The sequence below is a fragment of the Borostomias antarcticus genome (genome assembly GCF_949987555.1).
Source record: "Borostomias antarcticus genome assembly, chromosome: 6".
NCBI lineage: Eukaryota > Metazoa > Chordata > Actinopteri > Stomiiformes > Stomiidae > Borostomias > Borostomias antarcticus.
Genome location: NC_140239.1, coordinates 22241356 through 22252361, shown reverse-complemented (window position 1 = coordinate 22252361; position 11006 = coordinate 22241356). Strand labels below are relative to the sequence as shown.

The following is an 11006-nucleotide window of genomic DNA, read 5'->3' as shown; positions in this document are numbered from 1 at the left end:
TTGATGTAGTTTAGCACAATGGTTGGTCATAGTGTGGAGAGATGAAGCAATGAAGCATAATCACCTCTTCCATTAGTCACTCTTAATGTCTGGAATCATACTTTTGATTTATAATAAAACAACCAGTGCCCTTTGACCTTAAAGATGTCAATTACTTCTGTGTGGAGGACACTGGCATATCAAGGTTTCAAAGCCAAACCACCAGACCACAAGCATAAGCTCAGTAGAGGACAATCTTTTTCAGGTGAGCACAATGGGAAATTCTTCACAGTAATGTTTTACTGCAAATTTTGCCCACACAATGCATTTACCTTTATCAGTGTAACATGAAAAGTAAACCTCGCCCCTCTGCTCCCTTTAGTTACTATACTTCTTCTAGGTCATTTTTCAAATGATGACTTCTTAAGTAGAGTGGCAGTCTGACAAAACTTGCTTTCATCCAGGACAAGTTGATTAAATTGAATATTGAATTATGCCAGTGCACATTCTCTGCATAATGAAACCTCAATGCATATGTTACATATGAATATATTAGATTATAATATATTGTAATTTGCATTGAATTAATGGTAAACATCTCCATCTTCCGCATCAATGGCATTATGGCCTTGATGTAATAAATTCTTGGTTGATCAAAGAGCAAAGACGACTAGCCTACCAAGTTTGAGTTGGCAAATTAATTCTAGGGCTGTCCGACGACTGAGAAGCAGCTGTGTGGTATACTGTTAATTAGGCCCATGTTTAAAAAAAAAAAAAAAAGAAGAAGAAAAAAGAAAAGAAAAATGGATGTATCTTTATTCGTCATGTATCTTTACATCTTAGCTAATTGAAAAGGCTGCTTCATAATGCTGCTGTGAAATACTCTCAGTGGATATAAAGCAGTTTAATTGGGCTAAATTGATCTGAATTGAAAGCACTCTGTTAAAAGCAAGGACGCCACTGGCAGTGGGCCTAGTATTACCAGAGCGTGAGAGCCCTTACCTTTCCATTAGCATGGAAATGCAGAGGATGAGCTTGAAATATAACGCGTTTTAATAATAAACATGTTTCCCCCGGTTAGCCTTTAACTGGAGTGTGATTCAATTATTTTCAAAGGAGGTTGGCCATGCATTTGCACATTAGTTGGTTATCTTTATCCAGTAGCCTATGCATAACCCTGAACACTGATAACTCATGTTCATGTTGCACAGCCATTCTGTCAATTAAATACTTGCAAGCAGGACATGTTTGGTATTGCTGCATTCCTTAGGTCGAGAGCTTTATGCCAGTGTATAAATCCAAAAAGTGACTGGGGGTGAATGGGTGGTTGTGTGGGCGGCTCTATGGCGCCCCCTCGAGTCACAGCCGGCGGGGGGCGGTTTGTTTTAGGCTACTCCGTCCGGGCTCTCCCCCCGCACACCCCAGTCCAAACTCCACAGAAAATTGGTCCGGTAGTTTTTGCGTAGTCGTGCAAACGAACAAACAAACAAACGAACAAACACGCCACTGAAAACATTAGGCTACCTCACGCCCTGAACTGTCGCTAGGACAGACGTAAAAATCTGTTAATCTCTCTGGACCTTCTGTAGAAATGGGCCACTTCCCCGTGGACATAAGGGTATAGCCTATTACATTAACGCACTACAGCACAGTGGGGTCTCAGCTGTTCACTCCAGACTCATTTCAGGTTTAACCGCTGGCCCAGAGAAAATGCCTTCCAGTTATACTGTATTGCCAAACTTGTTCAAACGGTCTCTCGTCAAAATATAGGAGCTAGCGACAGGAAATCACTTTCCTTCCTTAAAAAATGCCACAAAAGTGAAACAAGGCTGAGAACCAACAGGCACAAATTATGAGACGTAAGATATATGAGCTGCTCACAAACACTTTGAACTGCTGTTGCCTTACACCACAAAAAAACTGAGCTTTGGTGCTTCTCAAAAGCAAATGATTTATTCCTACATAGTTGTAACATGCAGTAACATTCTTGTGATGTTCTGTTAATGTAATGTTGTTATTGCAATGTAGGCCTATGTAATTGTAACGTAAAAATGCGTATCTTAATCTTTTACTATAGTTATAGCCTACACATATTGGCAATTAATGTTAAATTATTAAAGAGTGCATGGCATATCTCAGGCCTGTCGAATGAATTGGTGCAAAAATAAATATCTTAAATATAGGAAATATCTACAGTATATATAATATACTATTTTAATAGTTTGATATAATGGTAAAATATAATTTGCTGTTCAGATATTTAGTATATATGACGATATTGGCAACTTATTTTTGCATTCTTCAGGCTTGACTGAGATAGAGTGCCCCTCAATGAACAATAATTGTCAGATACTGCCACCACATGGTAGAAAGACACCATAGCGCTTCTCCCCTGATGCGTTGGGAGGATGGAGAGATCTTACCATTATTGTCAAAGGTCATGAATTTAAATCCCCCATTGGAAATAGGAGGATATAGTGTTGAGTCCTATTAAAACAGTATCATAGTGAAGCAGTCAATAAACGGCACAGTGTCAACAACCCTCCAGCTGTACGGCTGTCTCTTCTCTCTCCACTCTGACTGGTGTTTGTGCAGGAGCTTAAAATCCAGTCCAAACTGGGGAATCACATAGAGGTGGATTAAAACTAACAGCCCTACTTGATTGGTGCCACATTTCTATGTATAGGGGTTCACTGGATTTCTCACCAATCCTACAAGGAGACCAGGAAACAAGGAGGCAAGGAAACAAAAATAGTGTGTTCTTCAAAAGTAATGTTATAGTAAAATGAAACACGTTTACAACTGGATGTGTGGTACAAAACTATAAAACCCTAGGTTATGTACTCAGTAAACAGTGATATGTGGAGGTTGATGTACTGTATTAGTATACATCATGTATGCTCATGTGTCCATTCCCTACAAGGTTTTACACCCACAAAGTTTCACTTTTGTTGTTATTGTTTTTACAGAGTATACTAGGATCCTTTCACCATAATACATGTCTGTTCTCTTAGTGTCAATGGCCTTTCAACTGCCTATGGATGCTGCAATGGGACTCTTTCTTCCATGTATGCCCTGTACAGTAGCTTCAGCCTCTGTCCACTGGCCTTGATAGACAAAGCTGTGTGTTGAATCTTTTCATTCATTCATATTTGTTGTCTGTGTGGTGGCATTTAGTAAGAATCGCCCCTCCATTTGGCCAAGCTCCGAGTCTGAGAGTCTTCCTTTTTTGGGTGGGGCTCACAACGCCCCTAGAAATGGCTTTGTCGGGTTATCCCTCTCTTACTTGGTCAGTCTGTCTGGTAAATGTTGACCCGCATCTCTCTGTTGGCACCACAAGGGTAAATCTGGGTTGGAGTTAGGAGACCCAGTCAGTAACTGTCTGGGGCTAGGAGACCAGGTGGGGTTTAGACATAATCCAGGATGGGTGGGGATTGGGTTCTACTCATTTGAACCAAACATCTGATAGTGTGTCTACAATCAAAGGGTGAGGAGGGGTGGGGTGGGAATACATGCATGCTATACGGTGTTGTCTCTCTCCTCCCTAGTGTCTCTCCATCTGCTATACTCTATCTCAAACTGTCCCTCCAGCCCAATCCCTGGAGGGACAGAACGCCCAAGATTAGGTGATAATATGCCATCAACTCCACCTTCTATTAACATACAGTTCACACACACATACACACACGTGTGTTGGTACTAGCCACCATATAAACACACACATTCCATGTTTCATATGCCATGAACCACAACACTGTCTATATGTAGGCTAAATACCTTTTGTTTTGTATTCTTTTATGTAAATGTGCATTACACGCTTCTCTTCATTCCAAAGATGGTCACCAGTCCTGAGAGCATGTGCAAAATGTTTTACTTTTACTGTGTGTGTCTGTGTATTTAATAAAGCATTTAGGAAAAGTTTGAGTCATTAGTTGTATTTTACCTATTTCTGTTAAGTGCTACAGTCGTTATGATATTACAATTGGGCTCTCAGGTCTGCCTACACTTAGCCTATCTAAGAACCATGTTACTTACAAACAAGAATGCTACCTGCTGACTCACTCAAGTGTCCAGGGGCCTCATTTATAAATCTTGTGTACACACAAAAGAATGCGTACAACACTCCTGAGCAAACTTCGGGATTTATAAATAAACAAACTTGACAGGAGAATGGCGGAGAATGTGCTCACCTCCAAGCACACTCTGACCCATGCGTACGCACATTTCTGGCAAAATGAGAAACTGCGATCCTAATGGCAGAAAGGTGAAACCCGAGAAACGCTTTGAAATTGACACCATTGTGAACAATAAATATATCGGATATTGCAAAATATGTTGCACAGTCCAACCAGGAATTATAATCAACTGGATCTGTCATCGCTAAACAATTGATTCATTTATTTATTCTCATAAATTATTCCTTTATTTATTTAATCTCATAAATAATAATGTGGACAGCATAGGCTACTACTGTATGTGCTCAAAGCAATCACTATAATTCAAATACTGTTGTGAATTACTTCATATTTACACTACAGTGCCGACACGCAGCCTAGCCTTCCACAACAAGAAATAAGTCTGCACTGTTGTGCATGACATATTTACTCAGGCAATGTGTAGGCTAATATATTATAAGGATAATATGATTCATTGTAAGCTGTGTTACACTGAAATAGGCTGTTTGTTGGTGGTGTTTCATTGCCTCATTGTTTGACTCAGGAATCCACATTCATAGGGCGCCCATTATTATAAGCTATTAGGCTATTTATAAATTTCCATGCATATTTGATGAATGAAATAGGCTAAACTGATCCCGTGTTCGATGCCTCAGTCGGGCAGATAAGAGTGCTGTTGATTGTCTTAGATGTTATGGATGTTGTGTCATCGGCTGTTCTGTCTTCATGACATCCAGCATCGGAAATAAGCACCCTCGCCTCTACATCCCTGTATCGTCTCCTATACCCAGAAATGAAATCAATCAATCATGTGCGTGGTTCATATATTGTCAATGACAATCGCACCTGTTCCATATAATCATGTCCGTAGGTGGGTATAAAAAGGCATGCAATTCCAATGCGTAATGACGCACAATGGCTGCTTATATGTACTGCTGTTGGATGATGAGGATGAAGGAATTCGGAGAGAGCGAGGCTGCGTTCCGAATCGCATACTACCCTACTATATAGTATGCCAAAACAGGATGTAGTATGTCCCAATACATAGTATGCCACATGCAGTATGGCAAAAATACCAGGATGTCCTACTACATCCGGTCGTATTTTGCAGTATGCAAGCCAGCAGGCTTTTCTGGCTATTCTGACCCACAATCCTGTGCGCAGCAGAAATGTGCATCACATGTGCGAGTCATGACAGCTGTAGACGAATGTCGCGTTATGGACAGCGACGGATGTGGGCAAATTTCAAGGCGCAATGTTATGACAAGGTAGTATGTCCCAATTGGATGCCTACTGCTTGCAAAGTACATACTTTCTAAGGGCAGCTGTAGTAGGTACACAGCAAAAACTGGAGTGTTGAAATTCCAGGGTTGAATATTTCAGAGTTGATTTAAACTCCCAGAGTGTTATTTCAACACATTCTGATTTAAATGGTGTTTATTGTTGGAGTTATTTGACAGAGTTGATCACATCAGTGTGATTTCAACTCACAGAGTGTTACTTTAACACTTTCTGATTTAAATGTCTTTTAGTGTGGGAGTTATTTGACAGAGTTGATCACATCAGTGTGATTTCAACTCACAGAGTGTTACTTTAACACTTTCTGATTTAAATGTATTTTAGTGTTGGAGTTATTTGACAGAGTTGATCATATCAGTGTGATTTCAACTCCATGGAGATGTAATTGAGTGGTTATGAGTTGACCTCGACTCCCAGGGTGTTATTCTGATTGGACAGAGTTGATCACGTGGTGTACCCAACTGTTCAACAGCGCGCGCCTTTCTTTCACTTCAGTTCGTGCTTGAGCCATTTTCATCTTCCATGCATGGTGCAACCGCTAACGTCGTGGAAGTGCAATTACCGGTGAGTTAACTTATTAAAACAATTATAATTTGGTGCTTTGTGTAGGTTACAATACAATGAAACATCTATGGGGTGCTATACTTTACAACGTTGTTAATTGGCCCAGGTCATCGACCAGAATTAATTAACTTAGCTGAGCGAGCTAGCTAGCTAACTAGCTAACGTTAGCTAGGTAATGTTAGCAAATGTCTCCAGTCCAATTTAATGGATTTAGCAATTTGCATGGAAAACACAGCTTGTTTCTTTTTCCATATAAAACTGTTCCAGGCTGGAGAAACAGACTGAAAATCCGTTTGTAATCATAGTAACAGTCTAGATTAGCTAGCTACACTCCGACCTTGTGTCTGGGTCTAGATAACTTGGCTAGCATTCATTTTAATTTGTCGAACTTTCTTGCATTTCTGAGGAAAATGCTGGTCCAGGTGAAGTGCGGCCAATGTCAGAAGTATGTGAAGTTGGATGTTGAAGATGGACGGTTTGACTTCAAGCAATTCAATGAAAATGGTAATGTTAGCTAACTTTAAACATTGTTTAGGCTAGCTGTTTCAGGTTTAAATATTTCAGAGTTGATTTCAACTCCCAGAGTGTTATTTCAACACATTCTGATTTAAATGTTGTTTAGCGTTGGAGTTCTTTGACAAGAGTTGATCACATCAGTGTGATTTCAACTCCCAGTGTTATTTTAACACTTTCTGATTTAAATGGCTTTTAGTGTTGGAGTTATTTGACAAGAGTGTATCATGTGATGACTCCTGGCTCCCTGTTGGGGGTTGGCTTGGTGTGTTCTATGTCCTACTGGTGGTGATTGGAGAGGTTGTGCACCTGTGATTGCAACCAGCTGCACCTGTGGCAGGGGTGCCATAACTGTTAAAAGACCATAACTCCCAGCCCTCGCTCTCTTCCCCCTCCAGAGCATTTTGATTGTTTGTTTGATTTCACACCATATAACACCCACACCCACCATACTGTTTTCACTACATCCATGCACTGCTAAACGCTACTGATTCTCATTAACATGCCATCTTGAGTATTTGTAATTTAGCTTAGTATAGGTTAAATAAATATTCTTAACTTGCCTTGGTTGTGCGACTCCCCACTTTGTTACGGCCCAGCTTGTTACAGGACCGCAACAAATGGGGAGTCGCACAACCAAGGCACGTTTTAAGAATATTTATTTAACCTATACTTAGATCAATTACAAATACTAAAGATGAGTTGTGTTAATGAGAATCAGTAGTGTTGAGCAGTGCATGGATGTAGTGAAAACGGTATGGTGGGTGTGGGTGTTGTATGGCGTGAAATCAAATAATCAACAACCAAAATGCTCTGGAGGGGGAAGAGAGGGAGGACTGGGAGTTCAGAGGCCTCACTCATAATGGCCGTCCGCTCTTTTCTCCGCAAAGGTGTTGTCCCGAATTCTCACTCCCTGCAGATTTGCACTCCCCTCCACGATTCCTCCGGAGGTAGCTTGCGGGGCTATGGTGCGTGGTGGCTCCGGGAAATGCCCCTACCGCCTCACACACCTACACCAGGCACCTTAGCCCCGCAAGCTACCTCCAGAAACGTCAGGTGCAGTGGAGGGGAGTGGAAATCTGCGGGGAGTGAGAATTCGGCACAACACGTAGAGAAAAAAGGGAACGGCTGTTGTGAGTGACGCCTCTGGTCTCTTAACAGCTATGGCACGTCCTCCACAGGTGCGCAACCTCTCCAATCACCACCTGTAGGACACAGAACACACCAAGCCAACCTCCAGCAGGGAGCCGGGAGTAGTCAAAATCACATCAGTGTGAGCAGATTGTGAGGGACAATTCTCTTGGTCTGTTTAATAATTATATAATGGTGGATGTATTTAAGGTGAATAGTCATTTGCTGTGAGACAAGAAACAGTGTTGACCTTAAAAGCATCTTCAGTTTAATCTCACTCTAGTCCCATCTTTTCCAGTTATCGAGAGATTTTGCCTGCCACCTGATGCAAACGTTACATACAAGGATGCATCAGGGACAGAAGTTGATGATGAGATATTCAGTGACCTCGTTGGTCAAGGCAATGTGGTATTGACAGTTTTCTCAGATGAAGGTGAGGTTTAAAGGCAGATATAATGATGGATGAATGAAGTGATGTCCGCACACCAGATTTGGGTTCCCAACGTGAATTTATGTGGCTGTCTGACATATTGCCCGAATGTTACCCTTTTGACTCGGCGTCAGTATATTCACTTTGAGAGCTCAGATCTGGTGAGCGACATCACTTTATTACTGAAATTGTCTTCTGTCCAGAACTCTGCCACAGTGTCTGGATGTGCGTGCCTCTATGCTTTTTTAGGTATATTCAAGCACTCTACAAACTACTGAATCAAATTATTAAGCTAAGATTTTTTCTGTTTTAGAATTTTCTGGTCCAAGCACCCCTGCTTCTGAGATGTCTGAGATGTCTGACTCAAGCTTCAGCTCAAATGCATCAACTGCAATCCTTGAAATCGAAGAGGTCCCTAGCAAGAGACAAAGGATTGAGGATACACATGGAGCAATGCCTGCTAAACGGGTATAAAGATTTGATTCTAATGGGTTCCTTTACATTTTTTCATTCTTAGCCCATAGAAAAGTTAACCATGTTTTGTTTTTGCTTTTCATTAGATGGTTGAAGCAGTGCTAAGAGGCAAGTCTGGTGGTGAAGAAGTACTACAGGAGTACCAAAGAACAGAAACCTTAAAAGATAGCACAAGACGCCGAATGGTTAACATCCTGGTGGCTCATATGACTGATACTCATGGGTATGTGTGTTTCTTCATGTTCTTGTTTGCACCAAAACCCAATACTAGAAGGTTCAGTGAAATTTGACTCTGTAGCGGTACATACTAGGAATGTGGGAAATGGGGCTAGATGTCCAAAATAGCGAACTAACCCTTTAAATTTGATTTAATATCTCCTCTCAGTTGCCTCCCCACCAAAGCAACCAGAGAACATTATGCTCTTGGTATAGTGACACTGTTCCCTTCCCTCAAGGATCCATATTCAAAGAAAGGATATGTAAGTCATTATTGTTTGCATGACACTACTTGCATGATGTGACATGAAGCTGTGTGCATCACACTGGCGTTTGAATTATCTGACTTCTTATGAGCGAAGTTTAACAATGTATTAATTTATTTACATTTCAGGAACACTTCTATGATGCTGCAAGCCACACAGGATTCCTTTCTTGGCGTCTGAAAACCGTCAGCAGAAGGCAGAATCGTCAATCATCTGCACTGCCAAGCAGCTCTACTGACCTTCCTTCAGGAGGTATAAGAAGAAGAAAATCCATACACAATAGCTCCTTTCTCAATGTAATCTAGTGACATTTCAAGCCACTGCTCTTCGAACAATGTTTTTTTTTAATCCAGCACCTGCCTGTGCTAAACTTTTTACTCTTTCTTTATCCAGGAGGCCCAACTTCCCAGAGGGCTGGGAAGAGCAACTTGGAAGAGCAACTTGATGGAGATGCTTGCAAAGAGGCCATGTCTTTACTCAACCATACCGCTGACAACTCCCTGATTTTCCAGAAGATGAGAGAGACCTTTCAGCACCGCCAGAAGCTTGTTAATGACCCAGGCAAAGGTGTTGATGTCCTCTCCCTTTTCCCAAGATTCCTGGATACAAAAGGGCTGGTACGTTTGAAATGCGATCTTTAGAATACTGCTACATTTGAAAGTAGTTCCTATTATTTATTATAGCGTTTTTCATGATACGGAAAATGCTTAAAATAAAGTGAGGGGGGTACAGAGGGTGAGGGGGAAGGGAGCCAACCTCATCACAAACCGAAACTACTACACAGCAATTTAATGTCATCTTTCTTAAAGGTGGAGCAAGACTTCACTCTCCTGTTTGGAGATGAGACCGCCTCCCAGCTGTTACAGAAATGGGATGTACTCTTCAAGCCATGCATCATCAAAGAGGCGTCACAGCTCACTTCCACACCAGAGTTGCAGCGCTTGGTGCAGTCAGCAGAAAGTCCCCCAGGAAGTGACCTTGATGATGCAACAAGTAAGTTGTATTTATTTAGCTTGTTGTTAACCATCGAACAGAACCAAAAACATCACCTGCCCCCAGATTTAATACCTCTGTTCTATCTATTCTTGTGACTCTTGTCCTCAGCTTACGACCCAGAAATGGCCTCCCTGTTGTTGCTGTTGCATCTCCTTCCACCACCACCAGGGGGACCGAAGTCTCCAAAAGTCTCTGCCTCTGATGCATTTGAGAGACTTTTAGTCTTTCACAAGGTAATATTTATTATTTGGGATGACTGTTTAAATAATCACTTCTAATCTTTGCAAATCCAGAATGACGAGTGGATTGGTTAAACTCACTCCGCTTTGCCAAGGGAGCCAGCTCTCTTGGCACAGTTGGTAGAGTAGCTTGACCATTGACATGTCCGTGTCTGCATGCGTGTCTGACTCTGCCCCTGGGCAAGGCCTTTACAAGGGTTACAGCTGCACATTATTCTTGTCTAATGTTCATTTTCCTTATGTCAACCCTAGTCATGCTGCAGTTTGGACGAGCACCTCCAGAACCAGCCTGGTCGGCAGCCGTACCTCCTTGCGGTTGGGCGTCAGAAGAGCAAGATTGACTGCTTCTACATCGCCATGGATAAGCACCTCATCCCATGCCAGGCAAACCGCTCGCTCGGGGCATTTGATGAACTTTTCAAAGTTCACTTTGTGTTTAACGTGTCTTACGATGCTGCCCTTGTTAGCTTCTACACATTCTTGCAGACAACGGTGTACAACATAGATGTGGGAAAAATGAAGGAGACACCCAGAGTCAGGGAGCTGAGAGCCAGATTCCTTAACCAATATGTGCTTGCATCCTTTGACTAGACAATGCTGATTTGTTTCCTGTGTCAGAATGTGTATCCCAGCAGTCAGCAGTTGAATAAATTCAGTTAAACTCAGAGCAGTGTTGTGTCTAATCCTTTAACTCTGGTAAAGAGTAAATCATAACTCAGAGCAG

At 41.7% G+C, this 11006-nt stretch overlaps 2 long non-coding RNA genes across 2 annotated transcripts; both read left to right on the top strand.

Annotated features, from left to right (window-relative positions):
* Positions 1-5944: 5944 nt before the first annotated feature.
* LOC311310777 lies at positions 5945-8535 on the top strand. Its single transcript, XR_014630509.1, has 4 exons — positions 5945-6017; positions 6424-6521; positions 7960-8094; positions 8405-8535. It is a non-coding gene; the product is annotated as an uncharacterized lncRNA (long non-coding RNA).
* Positions 8536-8964: 429 nt separating this feature from the next.
* On the top strand, positions 8965-9644 carry LOC311310401. Its single transcript, XR_014630497.1, has 3 exons — positions 8965-9044; positions 9176-9299; positions 9441-9644. It is a non-coding gene; the product is annotated as an uncharacterized lncRNA (long non-coding RNA).
* The last annotated feature ends 1362 nt before the right edge of the window (positions 9645-11006 follow it).